This window comes from Lynx canadensis, chromosome B3, assembly GCF_007474595.2.
Source record: "Lynx canadensis isolate LIC74 chromosome B3, mLynCan4.pri.v2, whole genome shotgun sequence".
NCBI classification, from domain to species: Eukaryota; Metazoa; Chordata; class Mammalia; order Carnivora; family Felidae; genus Lynx; species Lynx canadensis.
In genome coordinates, this window is record NC_044308.2 from 132626732 (window position 1) to 132651502 (window position 24771).

The 24771-nt window shown below is 43.8% G+C and overlaps 1 protein-coding gene across 1 annotated transcript in view; it reads right to left on the reverse strand.

The window, feature by feature from the left end:
• Positions 1-24771, reverse strand: part of EFCAB11 (EF-hand calcium binding domain 11) — a 158125-nt gene that overhangs the window by 34876 nt on the left and 98478 nt on the right. The gene's annotated exons all lie outside the window — the stretch shown is intronic.

Here is a 24771-nt window from a genome sequence, read left to right on the forward strand (position 1 = left end):
TACTTAAATAGAAGTCAGTTTCAGCAATGTATCCTGTAAGTTACAGTTACATCTAAATCATCTTTTGATGAAAGAAATGGATTCTGGACCCATGAATTTTTTAGGCACAGATCTTCTTTTGATGGAAAAGAAAATTTAAAATGCTTTATCAAACTTTAAGGTGTTTTGTGATAGCTTTTCACAGATGTGCAATATCAAGATCATCACCTACATCACTGATAATTGTTAAATTATGGAATATGTGTCATAATAATCTGTAGAAACTGTTCTTGCAAGCTTCTAACTTTCGTTTTTGCCCTTTGATCTTATCTTGAAAAACATGTTGCATTTCTTCTTTGCATGGAAGCACTGAGACCATTAAAAGTACTGAAGAGCTTAAGCAACCCTGCTTGTCCAATTCACATTTTCGACAAGCTGGGACCAAACCGTCCTCTGGTTTTGTAGAAATGGTGAGTTGTTCTGTAGATCAAACATTCTCAAACATTTGTTCTCTCAATTATCATCAGACCTCAGCATGCCATAATAGATCTGGTTCCAAAGTATCATATAACACGAGAGAATAATCCAGGATGTAACACACCAGCTTTTACCTAATTCATGACTTTTAGTAGGACACGATGCCTACTGTTTAGTTCCATCATTCTTCTTTCTCACAAGAGAAACAGTACTTGATTTGTATTCTCATGTGAGCTCCTTAATCAGGGTAACTACTCAGCACCATTAGAATGTACTCCTACGCAGAATGTAAACTCCAAACCATCCTTGTAGACAAAAGTAATCCTTCCTAGTGTTACATAGTTCAGACTTGCTTATGTTAGTTGGCAACAAAGTTGAAAAAAAAGAAATCTCCCTTCCTATCATCATCACAAACAGGAAGATGAGTGAGATTATCGTGCCGCAATGAAAAACTATGTTGATGGTTGGAGACGCTCTGTGAGTTGGTCGTTCCCTTTACTGGCCAGTTCCTGAACAACTGAGCGATGGAGGTCCCAGAGGTAGTGCTTGAGCTACCTTCTTTGCTGTGGATTCACCCAACATTTCCAAACAAATACCTCCAATACACTCTCCACCAAGGTCTTGGCCGCCGTATACGGATTTTAGTCTTGGCAAGCTGAAATACTATTTATTAAGAAGCCTGAGGAAGCCCTAATGTTTATATGTGAAAATATTGAACATCTGCTTCAATCAACTTTTAGGCCAATATTCTTTCTTTCTTTCAAAACATTTTTGTGGTTTTGAACTTAACGTTTGTAAGTCGGTGACTCACACGTTTTGATGGTTCCATTGCTTTGTAGCCACTACAAGTCTACAAATAATTAAACACTAGGTTTTCAGGATGTCAACATCAATGATGGCTATAAACTGAACTCTGTAGGTGAGGGATCATAGTTTCAGGGAAAACCAATATGAACTCTTGGGTCTTTTCTCTTTCAGAATTGCTTCCATTTTCACCATTTGGTTTATACTCTTGCTACATTCAAAAAAGCTAAGTATTTTCTTGCCCCCCCCCCCCCACCAAACCTCCTGAGACAAAAAACAAAACAAAACAAAAACAACCTCCGGTGGGGATTGTTTTGCCTTCAACAAAGTGAGGGTGAAAAGTAGCTAATATAAATTTTATTTCCCTAATTAATAGTGTTAAATCATGAAATGAAAATTGCCAATTAAAAATTAAAACTTGTAAATCTAAGTTGTAAAAATAAATGCTTACGTTTTCACAGATCTTGATAAACTTTTAGGGTACAAGTTGACAAATCTCATAAAATATCACGTTACAATATGGTTCTATTGCACATGATTATTTATTACACAACTTGTACTTTATGACTCACCATTTGAGCTTGCCAATACTGAGGTGGTCTATACCCTGTTCAGTGAGATGAGTTTACTCTGGTGAACTTGGCCATCGTAGCAATTTGAAACTGCTATGGAAGCCTCCCAGTGCTTACTCTCAATTTCTAGACCTAACTTGTCACAGATGAGTAAGACTTCATGGACCAGCACCAATCTGCAGACCACACTTTCAGTAGCACCTCCAAAAGTACTGTGGACACAGAACCAGTGATATTTGCTGAGGAACTACATCATGGATGTGGGATAGGGAGGCAGATAAAGGAAAGGTAGGATTCTAGGAAGACCTTTGGGCAATTTTAGCTTGAATCAATGGGTGGATGGTGAAGCCATTTACTGAAATAGAAAAATGTTTGGATATGTTGAGTTTGGGATGTTAGGAGTCACCCAAGCAGAGATGGCTAACTATGAGCGAGTCTGGAACTTAGGTAGAGATCTGGGGGCACCTGGGTGGCTCAGTCAGTTAAACGTCCAACTCTTGATTTTGGCTCAGGTCATGACCTTACAGTTTGTGGGTTCGAGCTTTGAGTCAGACTCTGTACCTGACAGCGTAGAGCCTGCTTGGGATCCTTTCTCCCTTTCTCTCTGCCCCTCCCCTGCTCATGCTCTCTCTCTCAAAATAAATAAATAAACTTAAGGAAAAAAAAGGCTGGGAAGTATATTCTTTATAAATACCATAGCCAGTGAAGATCTCACGGAGAAGGGGCAGCTGAGCAAACACTTGAAAGTGCTAGGAAGCAAGCTTTGTGCATATCTAGGGGAAGAGCACTGCTGACAGAAAGCAAAGCATGTGCAAAGGCCCTGAGACAGGAACACACCTAAATGAGGGAAAGCGAGAAGGCAAGGGTGGCTGGAGCAGCATGAGCAGGGACAGGGGTGGGGGTAGGGGGAAATCGTGCGAGAAGGGGAGGGACCATTTAAGGCCTTGTCAACCACTGTAAGGACACTGGCTTTTATGCAAGTGAGATGAAAAGTCACCGGAGGGTTGGGAGCAGAGGAGTGACCTGACCTGATGCATGTTTGAGGGGCACCTGGGTGGCTCAGTTGGTTAAGCATCTGACTTCGGCTCAGGTCATGGTCTCATGGTTTCGTAAGTTCGAGTCCCACATTGGGTTCTGTGCGGACAGCTCAGAGCCTGGAGCCTGCTTCGGATTCTGTGTCTCCCTTTCTCTCTGTCCCTCCCTTGTTTGCGTTCTCTGTCTCTCTCTCTTAACAAATAAACATTAAATTTTTTTTTAAAGATCCCTTGGGTTGAGGACAGAATTGAGGACAGACGCAGAGCAAAGGCAGAAGCATGGGGCCTGACTGGGAGCCCAGGTTGGTGGCTGCAGCCTGGACAGGGTGCTGACATGATGGACGTGAAATGCAAGAAAAAGAAGGGAGCTTGGGGTGATGCCGAGGTTTTTGGCATAAGCGACACAAAGGGTGCAGATACCATTAATTAAGATGGAAAAACTACAAGAGGGTGGTTTTGGGGGGAAAGATGAGGCGTTGGGTTTTGACCATGGAGATGCCTATGGCATATCCACGTACAGAGCTAAGTAAGAACAGAAAAATAGGAGACCCCTAGACGCGATTTAAACGTCACTCATAGGGACTGGTTAAGTAAGGCACTGCACCAATACACTACTGAAGGAACGGCCGTTATGAAGCATGTGATATAATCGTACTAGTACGAAAGTTTGTATTATATGAAAAAGCAAGTTGCAGAATGGTACGGTAGCATTTTAATGAAATTATAAATAATCTATGTTTGTAAGCATGTGCCTGTCTGTGTTAGCTTATACGCCCAGAAAAAAAATCTGGATATATACACCACAGACAGCTAATTGTATCTATCTGCGGAATGGGATTGGCAGAGGGGAGAAAGGAATGAACACGTTTTACTTTATTTATTTCTGTATTATTAGAAGTTTTCAATAAAGAACATGTATCACATATGTAATATAAAAACTAACAAAGATTGAAAAAAATTTTACAGTGTTTTAGTTTTAATTTTTATTAAAAAAAATTTTAACGTTTATTTTTGAGAGAGAGACAGAGCCTAAGTGGGGGAGGGGCACAGAGAGAGAGGGAGACACAGGATCTGAAGCAGGCTCCAGGTTCCGAACTGTCAGCACAGAGCCTGATGTAGGTCTTGAACCCATGAACTGTGAGATCACGGCATGAGCCAAAGTCGGATGCTTAACTGACTGAGCCACCCAGGTGCCCCTTTATTTAAAAAAAAAATTTTTTTAATGTTTATTCATTTTTGAGAGAGATAGAGGGAGAGCGGTGGCGGGGGGCGGGGTGCAGAGAGAGAGGGACAGAGAGGATCCAAAGTGAGCTCTGCCCTGACAGCAGACAGCCCAACGTGGGGCTTGAACTCACAAACTATGAGACAGATCATGGCCTGAGCCGAAGTCAGATGCTTAACTGACTGAGCCACCAAGATGTCCCTGTACAGGGTTTTAAATGCTGCTTGGTTCATACACACGCAAACACTCTCAAATCCAGGCACATTGGGTAAAGACAGGTAGAAATTTTCTAATTGCAGCTTTTGTCTGAGGCAGCAAGCAGGAGATCTGGGGTGACCGGCACTGGGAAGAGGAAGTGTGAACCAAGGCAACCGCAAGGGGAAGACAGGAAATAAGTCAAGGGACAGGCATGATACAGAGATTGAAAACTCAATCTTGGGCAGGATTGAATCTCTAGACACGTCTTTGTATGGCTGGCATAGGGTTTATCAATTTATTTTTTCAAGTTTTTATCGAAATTCTAGTTATTTAACATATATGGTTAAGTTGGTTTCATGTGTAGAATTCAGTGATTCATCACTTACCTACAACACCCAGTGCTCATAGCAAGTGCCCTTGTTAATACCCATCACCCACTTAGCCCATCCCCGCCCACCTCCCCTCCAGCAACTCTCAGTGTGTTCTCTATCATTAAGAGTCTCTTCTGGGGGCGCCTGGGTGGCTCAGTTGGTTAAGCAGCCGACTTCGGCTCAGGTCATGATCTCGCGGTCCGTGAGTCTGAGCCCTGCGTCGGGCTCTGTGCTGACAGCTCAGAGCCTGGAACCTGTTTCAGATTCTGTGTCTCCCTCTCTCTGACCCTCCCCCGTTCATGCTCTGTCTCTCTCTGTCTCAAAAATAAATAAATGTTAAAAAAAAAAATTAAAAAAAAAAGAGTCTCTTCTGGGTTACTCCCCACTTCTCTCTCTTTTCTCCCCCTTCCTCTATGTTCAACTGTTTTGTCTCTTAACTTCCACATATGAATGAAATCATATGGCATTTGTCTTCCTCTGACTTATTTCACTTAGCATAAAACATTCTAGCTCCATCCAAGTCATTGCAAATGGCAAGATTTCATTCCTTTTGATGGCTGAGTAATATTCCAGTGTGTGTGTGTGTGTGTGTGTGTGTGTGTGTGTGTGTGTGTGTGTATCTTCTTTATCCATTCATCCGTCGATGGACACAGGGGATCTCTCCGTGGTTTAGCTATTGTTTATAGTGCTGCTGTAAACATTGGATGGATGCCTTTAGGCAACTTGGGAGCTCTTCGGTTTGGCAAAAGCCTCACCACTCCCCGTGACCTCACACGCAGCCAAAGTCACACATTTATGTCACTGGGGACAATGACTTTTACACTCTTATACTGACACGCATCGAGTTCCTTCCCTGGGCTATGTGCCGTATTCAGTTCTGCCATGTGCCTTGAGAGCAGGAATAGTTTCCCCCATGAATTCTGCACTTGTCTCAACTATCTGTTAGCCAGATTCATGTTCTTGCTCACGTGCATAAAAATCGAAGTGGTCACATTACTTTTTTAGTTCATACTCAGGCTGTAAATGGGTGAACTGTACAAATCAGCAGGCAATGGAGTCCTGAGTTCTGATTTAATTTTCCTGGACTGATAAGAGCCTTCCTTCTGCTTAAGCACAGAAGTAGCACAAAGCTACCATGACCCAGGTCATTGTTCCGATGACTATGGCAGGGAGAGACGGAATCCTGACAACACAACACATGTGCCCATGCAGAGTGGATGCTGAAGGTGGGGGAAAGAAACCTTGGCAGGTAAAGACCCAAGAAAGTTAAAAATAAACTCAGCATCTCTTTTGCCAAGCAGCTTTCCACACATTAAATAATATCCATTCTAAGATGACTGTAAGTGGCTATTAACATAATTATTTGTTGAATGAATGAATAAACAAATGAATGCTCTACATGTGGTACCTCTTTATCTCAATGAAAAGAGAGCCCTAAATAGATCTCTGTGGAATTCTTTCTTTCAAAGTGGGTTTCAAGATCTAATGATGGCCCCCAGGCCGGCGTTGGGCCCTCAACTTCTGCGTATGGCACATAAAGCTACGAGAAACTTTACAAGACCTGGACGGGAAGGGGCCATCGCGTTTAACCGCACGTCTCCAGGGGGGAAAAAAATACTCTGAAGATGTACTATTTCCAATAATCATGGAATACACATTGTCTTTTAAGATTTGTTTCTCAGAACAGCAGAGATCATTTAGTCTGAGAGAACAGAGAGTGGCTTAATTATTTTTTTTTCCTTCTTTAGATTCTCTGCCAAAAACCACAGAGCAAAATGAAATGACAGTGTGGGTAGACAGCTGCTAAGTAATCTCTTTGTTGTATTTCTAATAAGATAGCTACATCATTTCTGTTGCTAACGTATAGCCATATTAGTTCTGAAATAAGCTATTATGGTTTTTTTCCCCTCAGTGGACTCCAGTCGCAATAAGTAATACATCATTTATAATTGGAAATGCGTATCCTTATGAAAAAAGTTTGCTCCTTCTTGCTTAAACTTTTAAAGACTTTTGAGTATATTGCTTGAATTTGAAACCAGCAGCTTGATTTGCGCATGTCATTTGAAACTGACTGAGCACCTTGTACGGGTCAGGCTCTGGGGGTATAATGAGTAAGAAGGGAAGCAGGTGAGGGCGGGACTCTGAGGGAGACGCACTCAAGGGAAGGAGACTGGGAAAGTTGGCCAGGAGAGCAGAAGAGCGTGGAGGTCAAGGACAAAAAGCATGGTTAGGAGGGGGTGAGCTTGTATGTGTCAAATGCTATGGAGAGCAACTAAAGCAGCCGCTGGTTTTAGCAGCAAAGAGGCCATTGTCGAACCTGGTCAGAGCGGTTACGGCGGCATCCCTGGGGCAGAAAAGAGGTCGCAGTGGACTGGAAGGGATTTGGATGCGAGAACAGAGGGGTGGGCATGGCCTAAACGCGTAGCTTCAGACAGAGTGGCTAACTGATGCACTTGGGTCCACAGGAAGGAGACAGGGGCTCCTGTGGAAGGGTCTATCCGACACTGTGGGGCAGAGGGAACAGCACCTTCACCACTGTGGCAGGAGGGAAGGACTCGTAGTGGCAGGTCAGTGGTGAGTGGTGGGATCTCCAGCCTCCTCATCACCATGGTCCTTATGGACAACATACAGTAGAAACACAGAGGGAGCAGGGAGTGAAAGACATTCCTGCTTGGAGAACTTCAATTCTCTTTCTTCCTTTTTCTTAAAGCCTGGGTTAAAAAAAAATTTTTTTTAATGCTTATTTAATTTTGAGAGAGAGAGAGAGAGAGAGAGAGAGAGAGAATATGAGTGGGGGAAGGGAAGACAGAGAGGGAGACACAGAATCCGAAGCAGGCTCCAGGCTCTGAGCTGTCAGCACAGAGCCCGACGCTTGAACTCACGAACTGTGAGATCATGACCTGAGCCGAAGTTGGACGCTTAACCGACTCAGCCATCCAGGTGCTCCTGGATTTTTTTTAAGTTGATTTATTTATTTTGAGAGAGTGTGTGCACAGGTGGGGCAGGGGCAGAGAGGAAGAGAGGGAGGAGAGAGAGAGAGAGAGAGAGAGAGAGAGAGAGAGAGAGAGAGAGGAGAGAGGCAGGGTGAAATCCCAAGCAAGGCTCCACACTGTCAGCACAGAGCCCGATGAGGGGCTCGAACCCACCAACTACAAGATCATGACCTGAGCCGAAGTTGAATACCTAACTGACGGAACCACCCAGATGCCCTAAAACGTCAATTTTCTTAAGAAATGGGAAGCAAGTCCACTTGCTGAGTGTGATAGGGAAGATGGTGGGGCAGGAGCCCGACATAAGCGGCAAAGGTTTGAAAATACTCCTGTGGGAACCAGGAAAGAGCTGCCTGGATAACGAAGGACCCACGGTGGCACAGAGGCCCAGGTGGGATGGACGCGTTTATACCGTGTATCCTGTGTATACTGCAGGCACTCAGGAACCTCAGCGGAAGGCAGAAGACAGAGAGTCGAGCTGAGCTGTGGCTGTGGTTTGGCCAGGCTGGAGTGATGGAGGAACACGGGGCGGGGGGTGCTGGGAAGTTGAGGGCATTGCCAAGAGTCTAGACCCTAGACAGGGAAGGAAGGCAGCCTCACAGGAGCCTCACCGTCCGAGAAAAACACAGAGGGGGAAGGTACTGGAGGGCCTGATGAAGTTAAGATCAAGTGTAATGGGACCAGTACTAGACCCGGGCCAGATGGGACCCTGCCCTGGACCCCACATTCTGGAAGGGCTCTGCTCTGGCCCTTATCTGGCTTACCCCTCTCCATATAACAAAGAATCTGCAGGATGGGCCGACCCGAGCCTACACCCTCCACCTTTGAGAGGACATTCCAGGTACCTGGGGCCCTAGGATTGATTCCCTACCCAAAAAGCCCTAGGCCCACGTTCAGTGTCTCTGTGGGCCTCTTCCCGGGGGCCTCCTCAAAGGGTGGCTGTTTGTAAGAGATGTGGATGAAGCTTGGAGTGAGGGATGCTGTTCACATAAGTGTGTGAGACCCCTTGCCACTGGGAGCAGAGCCAGGGGACAGGGGCCATTGATGTCCCATGTGGACCTTCAAGGAATTGATGGTTTCTAAATCAAACCTTTGCCTTCTAGCTTGTTATTAAAGTATATTTTTCAAGGTAGGAAGAGAGAACAAATTTAATAGCTTACCTTGCTTTACAATATATAGATAGATACGCTATATAGATAGACATACGCATACACATACGCGTGGGATTCCACATGTACTCTTGTCCCAGGCGTGCCAACGTCAGGGGTATGCCTGAACGAGGGGGTCATCTGGGTAAGAGGTTGAAATAGGGATTCTTAGATTTCTGAGTCAACATGGCAGAGTAAACACTTGCTGAAAATTCTCAGTCTGAGGCAACATACAGAAACAACAGGTAAAATATTTTGTGAGATCCCATAAGCCTTGTTCTGTTTATTTTCTATTTGCATTCTCTGCTTTGCTCTGTGCCCCTCCGGATTACATGACTTGGGCTCCCTGCCTTCTAGTTGCATTTGGCCGGCATAAGGTACCAGCAAGAGATAGGAGGGTATGAAGAGATAGGATGGGATATTTGTTTCCTGCTCCCTCCCAGTTTCGGGCCTGCTTTCTAACAGTGGCTCCTTCCCTCCGAACTCAGCTTCTACCAGGAGGCCCCTTGTCGCAGTGCAAGCCATCCCTGAAGGCCAATAGTCACATCTCCTCCTGTGCGTCTGCAGGACTCGGTGTGGTTACAGCCTTCTCAAATGACCTTATTGGATTCTTTATTCCTGCCCATACTTCTGTAAATAGTTTCCTCATTAAAATCTCTTGAATTTAAGTATCTGAACGAGATTCTACTGTTTGCCAGGGCCTCGACTAATTGAAACCATTTTTAAAAACAAGAAAAGAATGCCTCTGTAAATCGGAGAAGAGAATGACCCTCGGTGGTAAATAACGATTAAGACTCTGGGGCCTTTGTGAAATTGGGGCGGGGGTCTCGCGTTTCTATATCTGCAGAAGAAAGGGACTGAATATGCCCCACAGATATCAGGGAGTGGGGAGGGTGGGATGAGATTAGTTTTCTGTTATTTCAGTTGGGGTTAAGTCCCCAAATTACCTGCGACTAGAAATGAAGGCAAGATGCCTATACTTGACTAGCCGCTGAGTCTGTACTCCTCTTGAGCTCAGAGACTGTTACTTCCCTGCAGTGGGATTCCCAGGTTATGCTTAATTTATGGCTTGTTTCAGAGCTAAGGATCTCCAAACCACCCCTCAGAGGAACCCTTGTAAAACAAATCCATAGGGGAGTTATGCCCTCCAGAAAAGAAAAGAAAATTACAAAATATGTAAGGATGTGCAGCGTGATTAAAGACAGTCCAATGAACGAAACAACTCACATCTGAGAAAGCAGAACAGAACAGAACACTCTGAAGAAGACTTCAAATCCTCAAAATCATAATGGAAGAATGGTAGGTATCAGATGAGACTGTAATATGTAGAAGATCGTGGATAAAATAAAATAAAAGGCCTTGGGGATGGAATACACAACACGGTGACTAGTTAATAGTACCATACTGCATATTTGAAAGTTGTTACGAAAGGGGACCTCAGAAATCCTCATCACAAGAAGAAAATAATTTGTTATAACTATGTAACATAAGGAATGTTAACATTGTGGTGATCATTTTGCAATGTGTACAAACATCTAATCATTATGTTGTATACTCGAAACTAATGTTATTTGTCAATTACACCTCAATTAAAAAAACGTTAAGGTTATGAAATATAGAAGAGATAGAAAGAAAAAGGAACCAACTGAAAATCTTGGAATGAACGAATATAACTGGCAGGTTTGACACAGCTTAAGAGAGATTTAATGAGCTGTAAGATAAAACTGGAAATCTCCCAGACTGCAGTACAGATATCTAAAAAAAGAGAGGGAAAAACCAAAAGGAAAATTAAGGAGACACAGGTGATGTAAGGGAAAGCAAAGACCTTAAACTCAAAGAAGTTTCAGAAGGAGAGAAAAACTGGAGGAGAAAATATTTAGTGCTGCAAATATCAGATTAAGGGAGAAAAACAATATGTGCATCTCACATGTACAGGAAAAAACATTCAAAGAAGCCCAGTGCCTGTTTATAATGGAAAAATTTAGCAGATTTAGACTATAAGGGATTTTTCCTTCCAGCAAAACCCTATATAGCAACAACACACGAAGTGGTGAGACTTTAAAAACGTTCTTATGAAAAGCCAGAAACGCAATATGGATGCCACTAAACATTCCTACTACCTAATATTGTATCAGAGGTTCTAAATCGTGGAAAACAGATATCTGGATGTGAGATTTCAGAGATGATGCATTTCCTGTAGCGATCCAGGGTACGGCTAAGGGAGCAGACAGCTGAAGTGATGGAGGTGAAGGTCACTGAACTGAGAGCGTGGAGGAACTGAAGAGCTAAAGCGCCGGGGAGCCCCCAGATGATGTCAGGGCGTTGGGCCTGGGGGAGGCTCTAGGTGATTCAGGTGACGTGGAGGTTGGTGGATGACAGTGCAAAAGAGTAGGGTTTGTCACAGGGTAGGAAATGATGGTCTCCAAACAGCATCTTGCGTCTTGAGCCGTGTTTGCTCAAAAGACCACGTGAGCAGAGCTCTTAGGAAAGAGCCCAATGCCACTTAAAGCAAGAAGGCAGATGCAATGTTTTACTTGCCGGTTAAGGATGCGGCAAAGTTCATTTATGATGGGGGAAAACTGATCAGAGATGTCCTCTGACAGTCTGAAGGAGGGGAAAGTGAAGGTGGGTCCGAACAAAGGAAGATCAAAGTGGAATGGGGATGAGGCAACCGGAGAGAACAGAGGGGCTTGTGGTTTTAACTGGATAATAGGGCCGTGAGCCTGGTGGGATTAGGCGGGACCACGTGGTGTCAAAGACAAAGCCCCCTCCATCAACATGTTGCAGCTTCGCCAAGAGGAGAATCCATTATATGGGTTTAGAAATGGAACACAAGGCCTCTTTGAGGCTACAATAGGAAGAAATGGAAAAAAAAATACAATGACCCCCAGATTAGATCCACTAAGCATTAATGACAGATTTTTAAAAAAACATTTTGAGAGAGAGAGAGAGAGAGAGAGAGAGAGAGAGAGAGAGACATGTGTACATGGGAGAGGGAGAGAGAGAATCCCAAGCAGGCTCCTGGAACTCGACTCAGGGCTCTATCTCATGACTGTGAGATCATGACTTGAGCTGAAATCAAGAGCCAGACGCTTAACCTACCGAGTCACCCAGGCGCCCCAGCAGATTTCTCATTTAACGGTGCCCTTGTACCATACTGTAGTTCACACTTAACACACATTCAACACAGGCATGCCCACATTTACCAACATTAGAAATCGAGAGGAATTAGGATATGTCATTAAAGAATGTTTCTGGAACAAATACCAAAGTCTTACAGATAATGCATGTTTAATAGAGGGCTGTAGACTTGCAATCTGGAAATAGTATTCAATGGGTTAATTTTATATGGAAGCTGCTTGAGATATTTTTATTTCACAATTTCAACGAAGTTGTTTTATACTTTGTATAATTAACCTCAAGAGAAATAGATTTTGGAGACCAGCCTCTCTGTTGACCACTTAGCTGCCCCCCAACAAGCAACTGTCTCCATTACATCTGCCTTATCATTTCCTCTGATGCACAGCATGGCACACGCAAGTCTTAGGAAGCATCCCTTTCAGTAAGGAACAAATATCAAAATAAGCAAGGATTGGCATCTGTTAGCCTATGAATCTGGACTGTTAATTATGTAAGACAAACATGATGTATTCAAGAAAATAGTACCCATTCATCTGCTTTTTTTCAAAATGGAAAAGCACTACATTTAATTTGTGGTTCTCTGCATTTTAAATAGGCAACTCAATGAAGCAATAAATGTGTTCATAATGAATAGATTTTTCTACATAGGAAACTCTTAATGGCAGTAGCATAACTGAAGATTTAACCTGGTGAACATAAAAGTAAACAACAGAAACACATAAGGATAATTTGAATTGGCCAGAAAATAACATTTCAGCAAAACAAAAAAAAAATCACCATTGTTGAGAGTAATTTTTAGGTTGTGATATAAAAATGCATCACTGTGTAAAAAGATAAGACTGCTGTAATTAAATTACCAGTATCTAAAATAAGATACAGCTCTATGCATCCTGCCTCTCTCCTCATAACTGCTGAGCTTGGTCACTCTGGTGAGCCCCTCTGGCCTTCCTATCTCTTCATCTTCTTCCTCACGCTGCTGCGTTTTTTTCTTCTTTCTTTTGGTCCTTTCTCTAAACTCCCACTGTTCTCCTACTCCTAAACCTTTTCACTGAGCATCGTGGAACCTCCACTTCTAATTAAACTAATCTATGCTAATGCCCTCCCTACATCATGCCTTGATTGGAACTTGGTTCCCTGTTGGAGACATGGTTTCCTTCCACCTGCTCTCCAAATCTCCTCCCCTCCTGACTCTTCTGGAGCCTCGCTCTACTGATTTCCCCCTTCTCTCTTGTGTCGTTAATCTTCCCTCTTGAATGGGCTCCTCTCCACAGAATCATAATAATCTCAAATCAATCCCTCTCCGTTTTCCCACCTCCCACACCCTCTGCGATCTTTTCCCCTCTCTCTTCCACCAACCCTCTCCCCTCTCTTCAAGCTGTTGGAGCCTACCACTCCACAGACATTGTTCTGGGTACGGTCAATGATTCAATAACTTCCTTGTTGCTAAATCGAAAAGATACTCTTAATGCTCATATTACTGACCTCCTGACAGCACTGGTCACCCCTGATGCTTCCTCCCTTCTTGAAACTCTTCTCCCTCGGTCTCAATGACCCCATCTGTCTCTGGATTCCCCTAATTCTTTGGGTGCCTTTTATCCCCGGTTGGTGTGCCCTATGGTTCTCTCTTAGGCAGTCTTCCCTTCTTTTTTTTTTTTAATTTTTTTTAACGTTTATTTATTTTTGAGACAGAGAGAGACAGAGCATGAACGGGGGAGGGGCAGAGAGAGAGGGAGACACAGAATCGGAAGCAGGCTCCAGGCTCTGAGCCATCAGCCCAGAGACCGACGCGGGGCTCGAACTCACGGACCGCGAGATCGTGACCTGAGCCGAAGTCGGCCGCCCAACCGACTGAGCCACCCAGGCGCCCCAGGCAGTCTTCCCTTCTTGCTTAAATCCTCTCTCTGAGAGATCTCACTCAGCCCCTGGCTTCAGTTGCTGTTCATATGCTGATGTCCCTCAAAATCTATGCCTCAAGTCCAGATTCACCTCCCCGCCAACTTCAGAACTGCAGATCCAAATGATGAGTGGGCATCTACTCTTGGACAGCCTGAAGGTGGCCCAAATGGACTCCATCTTTCTCCTTTTTAAATTAAAACAATTTTTGTTTTTGTTTTTGAGAGAGAGAGACAGAGAGAGAGAGAGAGAGAGAGAGAGAGAGAATGAAGAATGAGTGGGGGAGAAGCAGAGAGAGAGGAGGAGGGAGAATCCCAAGCAGTCTCCATGCCCAGCGCAGAGGTCAACGTGTGGCTCAATCCCACGACCCTGGGATCATGACCTGAACCAAAATCAGGAGTCAGATGCTTAACTGACTGAGCCACCCAGGTGCATCTTCTCCTTTTTAAAGCTGTACTTTTTATGTTCCCTCTGTCAGTGAACATTGTCATTACTCCCAAGTGCTAAACCTGAACTCTAGATTTGATCTTGATGCCTACCCCACTCTTCTCTAATCACAACCCAACTATTTACCTAGATCTGTAAACTTCTCCATGCAAAATATCTCTTACATCCATCCACATTTCCCCAACACCTCAGCCATACCATAGCCCAGACTCCATCAGCTCTCTTTGATGGCCACAATGACCCCTAACCAGTCCCCCTACCTCTAGATATCCATTCTCTATAGTCAGGGAGATCTGTCTAAAACACAATCTGATGTCACTCTCCTTTCTTAAAAACAGTCCAAGATTCTCCATTTCCCCTAGAAGGAGGCCCTAACTCCTGATCTAACAAAACCCCTCGTAATCTGGCTGCCGTCCTCTAGCCTGGCTTCATAGCTTGCCTCTACTCTGTGCTCCAATTACACTCGACTTCCTTTATTTCTGCAATGAAGCCATGATCTCTTGCATGGGGATCTGTACATGCTTTTCCATATATCCAAAGCAATCAACCTCTCTTCTTTGCCTGGCTAACTCTTATTCAACCTACAAGAATCAGTAGAGGGCGCTTGGGTGGCTGAGTTGGTTGAGCATCTGACTCTTGATTTGTGGCTCATGATGCCAGGGTTCTGGGATCAAGCCCTGCATCAGGCTCTGCGCTGAGCGTGGAGGCTGATTGAGATTCTCTCTCTCTGCCTCTGCCCTTCTCTCCCACTTGTGTGTTCTCTCTCTAAAGTATACATGTTAAAAAAAAAAAAAAAGAAACAGCAGAGACATTACTTCCTGCGGAGTCGTCCTTACACAGGGCCAAGTGCCCCAGCAATGTGCTCCTGTGTCACCTGGTGCTTCTCCCATCACTGCACTTCCCACACTCCACGGGAACTACTGTTTAACTGTAGGTGACCATTAGTCCTGTGGGCAAGTTCCACGTCTGTCCAGTACACCACACTGTCCCTGCGTGAGCCCAGGCCCAGGTATGGTAGGTACTCAATATACACTAGATCTGTGGTTCTCAACACTTTGTGGCTTCAGGATTCCCTTACACTCTTAAAACTCGAGAGCCCTGAAGAGCTTCCGTTTTTATAGCCTTTATCAATATTTATCATACTAGAAATTATAGCTGAGAAAATTTCAAAATATTACTTCATTAAAAATGACAATAATTTCACTGCATTTTTAACCAAAATAACATGTTTTTAAATGAAAACTAGGTAAATTTTCCAAAACAAAACAGCGAGAAGAGATTTTATATTCATGCAAGTCTTTTCGATATATCGCTTAACAAATTACAGTTAGGTTCTCGTATCTGCTTCTGAATTCCCTTTGTGGTGGCATGATTGTAGTATGTAAGGAAAAATACAGTTTACACAGACATGTAGCTGAAAGGGTAGGAGTATTTTAATAGTCTTTTCAGATAATTGCAGATATTCTTTTCTGATGCTAGACTGTAACTCAATATGTGGTAGTTTCTTAAAGTCTGGCTGCAATGTAGAATATGAAACCATATCAATTAACTTTTCATACTTTGTTACATTAAAATCCAGTGGTATATCTTGTACTTTCAATAGATCCTTTACCCAAGCACGATTTTGTAATATCATGTATTGGTTATCTGAGAAATATTAATTCACTGAGTTACACAGATCTTCTAAATGTTAACACCTTTCATTATACAATATAAAAAAAAATCACATTTGTTAATATCACCATTGAATTCACCAGAAAAGTCTTTACGTATTGAGAAACTGTCAAGCTCACAGTGGTGGATACAAGTTTCCCAAATTCTAATTTTCACTTGAAAGCTTGAATTTTATCATTGGCAACAAACACTGTCAGTTGTTTTTCTTGAAATGACAGGCTCACATCGTTCATTTTTGAGAAAATGCTGACCAAATACTCAAGTCTGAGTAACGATAGCTTGTCAGTCATTCTTTCAAATAAAAATAGTGTTTCATTAAAACAGTAGCCGGTTCAGATCTCAACTTAAAGAGCTTTTCCTGGAGACAACCATTATGCTCCGGCATGTAACCCAAATGCTGTACAAATACTTCCTAGCATATTAAAAAGATGTGTGCTTGAGGACTGAGATTTAATAAAATAATTCTTTTTTTTTTTTTAACGTTTATTTTTGAAAGAGAGAGAGAGTGCGGGCAGAGAGAGAGGAAGACACAGAATCCGAAGCAGGTTCCAGTCTCTGAACTGTCAGCACAGAGTCCGATGTGGGGCTCAAACTCACAAGCCATGAGATCATGACCTGAGCTGAAGTTGGACGCTTAACCAACTGAACCACCCAGGAGCCCCTAGTAAAATAATTCTTATTGCTTCACCAATAATATTCTTTTTTTTTTTTTAGTGTTTATTTATTTTTGAGAGAGAGAGAGAGGGACACGGAGAGAGAGTGAGCATGAACGGGGGGGAGGGGAGCAGAGAGGGAGGGAGACACAGAATCCAAAGCAGGCTCCAGGCTTCAAGCTGTCAGCACAGAGCCCGACACGGGGCTTGAACCTGTGAACCCCGAGATCATGACCTGAGCTGAAGTCAGACACTCACTCAATCGACCGAGCCACCCAGGCGTCCCTCACTAAGGATATTCTTAAGTGAAACTGGCAATTATTCCCCCCCACCGAGGGGCAAGGTGATGCAGAACGAAATGATTACGAGCACAGTTCGGTGCTACTGCCTTGATTCATGCTACAGACCGGTAGAACAGTTCCTGCGGGTTCATCTACCACAGCTTTTGCAGCACCGATGCAAATGTCAGCAGTGTGAACCAAGGTAAACAGCGCCTGAGCATCAGGAAAGTCGTTTTGACCTCACACACCCCGTCGGGCATGGATCATCTGTAGAGGGCCTCTGGGCCAGATGAATGACACAAGGAAGGAGATACAAGCCAGCTTGGGTGCCTGCGACAACACTGCCCGGGGCCCTGGCTCTCCCCACCGGACCTCCATCCTGAGCTCCTTCCGCAGAGCTCATTCTCCTGCTCTTTACTCTGGGGCTTTTTGATTGCTTCCTTCCACCCAACCCTTGGTTTTGCCTCGACCGTGGGGTGCTGACACCTGTGCCTTAATAAAGTCCTGGCTGCAGCTCAATTTTCTGGCTGCATTTTTGTTATTATTTCTGGGACCCGGCTTTGGATATCAGCCCTCTGGCCCCAGGCCCCACGATAAGGAGTAAGGCAAATCCTCCTCGGCATTTTTTCTGGACCATTCTGGGATGGACCGTGCAGGTTTACTTCTCACTAGCTCTGCCTCACACTGTGCACCCTAGAGGAGGCAGGATTAGAGGGATTAGGGATTTGGTACACAAGGATAATGTTTAGGAAGATACCTAACTTTGGAGGTAAAACAAAACTGTCTTGCTGGTTGTCTTCTTGAAAGATAAGATGAAATATTCTTTCACTCTTGCAGATATGGGTCAAAATAAAAAAAAATCAAGTGGTCAATGAACATATGCTAAAAGAAATGCTCAACATAGAACAGTTTTGAATTGTGTGCTCATCCATTTCTCTTCCGTCACTACTTTCTGATTATGCATCAGAAGTTCATCCAAGTATGAGACTTTGGTAAATGCATCTTTTAAATATGAAAGTTAGAGTTGGGCGTGTACAGGACAAGGTATTTTTTTTTTTGGCTGAAAACAGCTTTCAGCAAATAGCAAATTATTTAGAAGCAAATTAATATGATTTTCAAGGAGGTCTGTCCCATTGAACAAATCATTTTTTATCATTACAAAAGAAATGCTTTCTTCTCTTGGCATACCTCTTATATTACTTTTCTGAGCATTCTTGAACTAAGGGTTCCTTGTACTTTGAACAGCCAAGCTCTATCACAGTAATGTATCTGTGTGAAACAAACCTCCAATATTTCTAAGAGTCAGTGATAGAATGAAATGCCTTTCATGTCATTGCTCAGCTCTCTTCAAAATGAGCCCAGAGGCTTAACTTCAAGGGGCTTTGGGAAGATATCTCTCTCTGCCCCTGTCAGTGAGGGGCACTGTTGTAGGAAAGCAGAGATTTATGGGGTGATGGTTGCTCAAAGGCATGTGAGGTATATTCCATGGAGAAGCAGGCTGAAGATGGAGAGATAGAGGCCAGTCAGGAGCCCTAGTCCCAATGGTGTGTCTATGGGACAAGGACAAGGGATCTCAAGGGTGGCTAGTTTCCCATTCCTTCATAAACAGGAATATACTGATGTCCTACATGAGGCTGACCTGGGTCTCCGAGACATTGAGAGGCAGTTTTGCATAGTGAGGGTCTTGAGTTTTAGAGGCAGACCACCTGGGTTTGAATATTGGCTCCATCATTTATAGGCTGAGTGACCTTGGGCAAAGGAGTTTTCTAATCTGTGTTCATCTCGGAGAGTTGTTCTAAGGCTGTAAAGATACCATCTACATAAGGTGCTTAGCATAGTAGCTGGCATGTAGCAGGTGCTTAACAAATGACAGCTATTATTATTCACATTATTCTTCTGAAAGCATAAGCTGTGCATCTCCTAGAAGGAGAAGAAACAGATCTAGGACTTTTATATTCTTTTGCTACCAATCCCAGGGAGAGGATCCTGAGAAAAAGAAGATTCTATCAGATCTCTCGGGCACCAGTCAAAGAACACGCCGCTCTCCATCAGGAGGATTTACACCCTCACTGGGAGGCACATCTCTAGACATGAACATCTGGATTCCTAACAAAGAATTATGAGAAGATACAGTCTTGTTGGGTGAAGAGTCGGGAGGATACCAGCCGGTGTCAGGTCTCAGTCAGAACTCTAGGCCTAGAGTCCCTTGATCTCCCCAATTTTGATAAACTTCATCTCTACTCTGCTTCAAAGACTGGCCTTCCACGCTAGACCAGGGGCCTTGTCAATGACACAGAACTTCTCTACGTATGAATTATCCAGTGTCAAGATCCAATCCACTGTATACAGCTCCCCACTCCTACAGCTCTATTGCTCTTTGATTCTCAAGTTCTTTCAGCATCTTTTGAGACTCCTAGGACCCTGACCATTCTACATTCTCTTAGTCTTCAAGTACCTGCCTAGTTTTACTTTTTCTCTAGTTGGCCTAGAGTCTATGGTGCCATGCCTTTAGTTATATGGACCATTATCCTCAACGCTCCACCTGCTCCTTCTTCTAGCCCACCCAACCTACAAAGCCCAAACCCAGTACTGATCCAGTCATAGTTCCTCAAACAGGTTTTGGATCCCATTCCTCCCGCCTCTTAAGGGACTTGGCTCCTTCGGTCATATTCCTCTGCCTCCACTTCTACTTATTATTTCTTCCTAACACATCTACGTTATGAAATATCTCTCCAGATTCCAAATTCTTCTCTAGCATCTTCGTCTTCAAAAATAGTTTTACACCAGTTCCCTCCACTTCCTCCTCATCAACTCACTCCTTAACCCAAAAAGCAAGCTGGCCTCTGTTTCCATGATCTTATCCAAACTGGTTTTCTTGAGGTTGGTCATATCACCAAATCCAAGGAATCCTCTTTAATTGGCATGTCCAACTGCTGACACTGCTTCCTCTTCTAAAGGGTATTTCCCTTTTCCATATCCAGGCTGCATCGCATTCTTCTCACTCTAGAGACCCTTGCAGTGTGACCGCATTCAAAGCTAAGACTTCCACAACTCATAGGATTCAGAAACTGATACCGTGGACCTTAGACGTCTCTGCTGACTGGAGACCCCATATGCACACTGGTTAAGAAGGCAGACTCTGAACTCAGATAAACCTGCATTCCAACTCCTGTCTCTGCACTGACCAGCCATCTAGCCATGAGAAAGTTACTTCACTTAAACCTCAGGCTCCTCAACTACAGAATGGGGTAATTATATCGCTGGTATCCACCTCTAGAGTTCTCTTGGGGATTAAATTAAATAATGCATGGAGAAGCATATAATTAACACTCCATAACGTTAGCGATTGTTGTTATTACAGGATTCTCTACCCAAAACTCCCGAAGGAACTCAAACTTCAACTCAAATTACAAAATCAACTTAATGCCCTCATGCTCCTCCTTCATTACAGTAATCATCATAAGAGCTTCTGTCTCTCAAGGATACATTTTGACAACTGATCTGTAAGTTAAATATTAGTGACCCTATTTCAGATATATATATATAAAACAACTGAGGTTTAGAGAAGTTAATTACTCTGCTGGAAGTGACAGGAAAACGACAGTTACGATTCAAACCCTGGCCCTTCTGACTCCAAAGTTAATGCTTCCTCGCTCTGGTAAACCACGTCAGTGTTCGAGTCCCAAGCCAAAACCCAAGACCTTTATTTTGGACTTCTTCCCGTCTCTCTCGGCTATGTCGTGTGCTGGGGAACTGGTGTTCATGGGAGAAAATTCCCTGATTTGTAACACTTGCTGATTTCCAGCTCCCAAGGCGATGTCACTGAATGTGAGCTGAGCAAAGATGGGCAGAACTGGCATGGGAGCCCGCATGGGCCGGCTCTGGCACACCGCTGGTTCCAGTGAGCCCCTGAATCCTGTTCATTTGGATCCAGATAGTTTGATTGAAAGCAATTTGCCAGAAACAACTTAGTCAAAATGACGTTGGTGGAAACGTGTTAAAACGACGTGACTAGAAAAGAATACCATTCAGCGATCGGCTACACACATTTTGTCTGTTCTACTCTCTTCCTGAGTGACTTACTTCTGGCCAATTATTGTCCAGGACGTCCAAGCAGAGGCTGTTGGTGGTAAGGTCACAGCCTCTGCAGCCTCCAGGCCTCTCGGTCTTCCCTGTCTGGGCTCCAGGTACACAGGAAACTTCCCATTCCTCGGGGGCCAACACCTCCTCGCCCCCTGGTCTCCGCTCGGGCCTGGAATGTCCTTCTGTCCACCCCATCATCTCTGCCTGGCTGACTCCTCTTCCTCATCTTTCTGAGTAGGGAACCACCACGGGGGATACTCAACAAACTAAATGTCAAACAGCGAGAATTAAGGTGGAATTTTGTACGCGTCCAACGACTGGCAGACTGCTTCAACACGTTTTGCTAGTTTTTCACAACATATGGTATGACCCTATTTCAATAGCAAAGAGTGCACACGGATATAGAAAAGGATCTGGGAACTTAGTCTCCAGGGGTTTTAGCAGTGATTTTCTAAATAACAGGTGTGATTATGTGAGGGTTTTTTCCCCCCCTTTGGTCTATAGTTTCTGTAGTAAGCATGCATTGCTTCTATAATAAAAAAAAGCCTATTTCTGTAAGATATTTTTATTGTTAATGTCTTTGTATTTCAATTGTTCACTACTGTAAACAATTCTGGACTGGCTGCCCATTCATTGGATAGAAAAAGAGCTTGGAAAATAATGAAAAATGGGTAATTTTTAAGACCACAGAAATCATCACATGGTGTACAAAAATCCACCAGAATGCAAGAAACCAGACTCCAGAGAGGTTCACTTTCAACGGCAGTGTGATTTCAGCAAGATTATTGGGTTGACTAAATTATATTTGGCCAAATTCTATGCTATTGTTAACTCTTCCTCCTTGAAATCTTTCATGATTCTTCAGATTTTTGTCTTTTTCATTTCCTTTGTTACCAGGTTAAAGAAACAACCAGATTCCTTATGGTACACAGACGTGTTGTGATCAGAGCTTTACCTAGTTCTTGGCATCCCTCTTGCTGCACTTTCCCCTTCACCCCCTTCTCCCCAGTCACCCACGGGCCAGCCTTGAGCTCCTTGCTCCAGTTAACGCAAACTCTATGTCCCTGAACACGTCATGTGGTTTCAGTTCTCTGTACCTCTGTACGAGCTGCATTCCCTGAGATGCCTTTAAAACACACACATGCACGCGCACCCAGTAATACAAAGCAGTTACTCACACTGCAAAGTATTCCTGTTAATCCTATCTGCCTTATGGATATGACTGCGTCTTCTTCACTCGGGCGTTTGGAGTGTCTCCGGACCTCTCGCACCCAAAGTATGGTTTGCACACCCGCAGTGTCAATATTCCTTGCGAGCGTGTGACATATGCAAATTTTTCAGGCCCCACCACACTATCTACTGAGGCAGAAACTACGAAGATGGGCCCCAGGAAGGATGTTTAAAAAGCCCTCCAGGTGTCTCTTAAGCACCTAAGGTTTGAGAAGCACTGCTCCAGGGAATCGGTAATGTTGGCTGAATGAACCGATGGTGAAGAACCTGGAATGCTCCTTTACGTTTTTTGAAGACCTACATTCATTCCGAGCTTTTGCTTTTGTTGATGTCAGTCCACACACATTTGTATGTTCGTAAACAAAATGAGTAACCAACCTTTTCAAAATGTCCAGTGAAATTTTACTTAATTATTGGATCACTTTGGACAATAAACTTTCTCCTCCAAAATGAGACAGTTAACATAGGGTTTCATTTATTATTATTATTAGCTATTGTTTAGTAGCTAACTGTGCGTCACAGTTCTGAATTTTGGTTGGAGGAGCGGAACCCCAGGAAGTTACAGACACAGTGTCTTGCCTAGTACCCCGCAGCAGTTTAGTGGGAGGCCAGGCTCAGACTAAGCAGCTTCAGAATTTCCATTTACGCTGAGCCCATTGAGTCACTCACAATGCCGCTGTTCCTTCAGGTGGATCACAGTAATTAACTTGGTGGAGAGACCTTGGAAGGTCACAGTAAACACTTTATTTTGTGGTCAGGCAGTTAAATGTGTAAAGGTCCCTACCCTCTATCTGATCATTACTTAAAGGACATTCCTATCGGGCCAGAAGTGATTTGTTAGTGCTGTAATATAGGCAGCCTTTTCACATCTCCCTCTGTAGCTGCTGGAATCTTGGCTCTCACCCAAATGCCCCACTTGGGTTTTGTTCAGGAAAGATTTTCTCCAGCTGCTTTATTTGTTCCACGATTACATGTATGAGCTTCCAGAATGTAGAAGATCACAAGTCAAATGAAAGGCTTCAGTTCCCAATTCACCTAAAGAGATAAAACTTGAAACCAAGGAAACAACAAAACATGGCTAAATGAAGGGCAAAGTATAAATGAGACTGAACAGTATTCCTACTAAAATGTCAGCACACGCCAAAGCACGGAAGGAAAATAGACACTGTGGGGGTAATCAGAGTATCCTTGTGCTCCACTTATGGTCACACTTGCAAAGGGATTCATATTTCTTCTTTACCATTTACAATTCGAGGCAAAGCAAGCTGACAAAAACAAAAGAGCTTCGTATTTAAAAATAAACAAAAACTCGCACGGCCGTGTTCATAGCAGCGTATGTCACAAAGAGCTAAAAAGGTGGAGGCGGCCCCACTGTCCCTGGACAGATGGATAAACAAGTGTGCTGTCCACATACGATGGAATATTATCCAGCCTTTAAAAGGAAGGAAATGCTGGGGTGCCTGGGGGGCTCAGGAGGTTAGGTGTCTGATGCTTGATTTCAGCTCACGTCATGATCGTGAGATGGAGCCCTGTGTCGGGCTCTGTGGCAGAGCCTGCTTGGGATTCTCTCTCCGTCCCTCTCCCTCCCTCCACCCCTCCCGTTAGCATTCTTTCTCAAAATCAGTAAATAGTTTTTAAAAATGGTTAAGATCGTTAAAAAATAAACAAGAACAACTACATAAACTGTCCTAAGGATTGAAAGAGTACATTCAGATATGACATTTGGGCATCCTGGAGATTGGCCATCATTCACACTGAGAGCCTGGGGATCAAGATGAAGAGACGCAGGTCCGAGGGGAAAGGGCGGCTGGTTACTTGTGACAGATGGAAGAGTAAGTGAAGACTATGCAGATAAAGACCTATGGGTCATAGGGCAGGAAAGGAAGATGACTATTAGCATAAAAATAGAGGCTGACCCCCCACAAAAATCATCAAAGGCCAACGACATCTGGAAACCTAAAAAGCAAAAATTTGAGGGCTCACGAATCTCACAGTATATACTGGAAAGTATTTCAAAGTCCACAGAGTCCAAACATCAGTTCAGCTTCAAACACATCACACACACTTGTCAGTGTCGTTAAGCCACACGGTCTCTCTACATCACAAACGGGACAGCTGATGAATGTAAAGAACATCAAACACGGTGAGACCTTCAGAATGTTGCCCCTAATCAGTGAAGATGCTCTTATCTGAAGCAATCTGGACCAAGAGCCAATCGGCTAATTTTTTAAAAGTCTGTTGAAAGGGAGGAAACACATAAAAAACGGTACACAAGGCTGTGGATGCTGCGGGTGTTGCCATCAGATCCCCCAGCTGCTGGAACTGTTACCTGCTGAGAGTTCAACTGAGAAATTCAAGGGGCTCACCCCCAGCCAGAGGAAGTTGCCTCACTAAGGCTGAGGGCCCCCTTTCCCCAGGGGCAGCCCACACCCATTGCCTGGTCAGTGCAGGAGGACAAGCACCGATCTCTCTGCTACATCTCTGTGCCTTAGTTTCCTGTATTTAAAATAAAGAATAATATTTGCCTCACGGATTATGGAGATTGAGGGATACGGTGCAAGTTGCACAGTACCA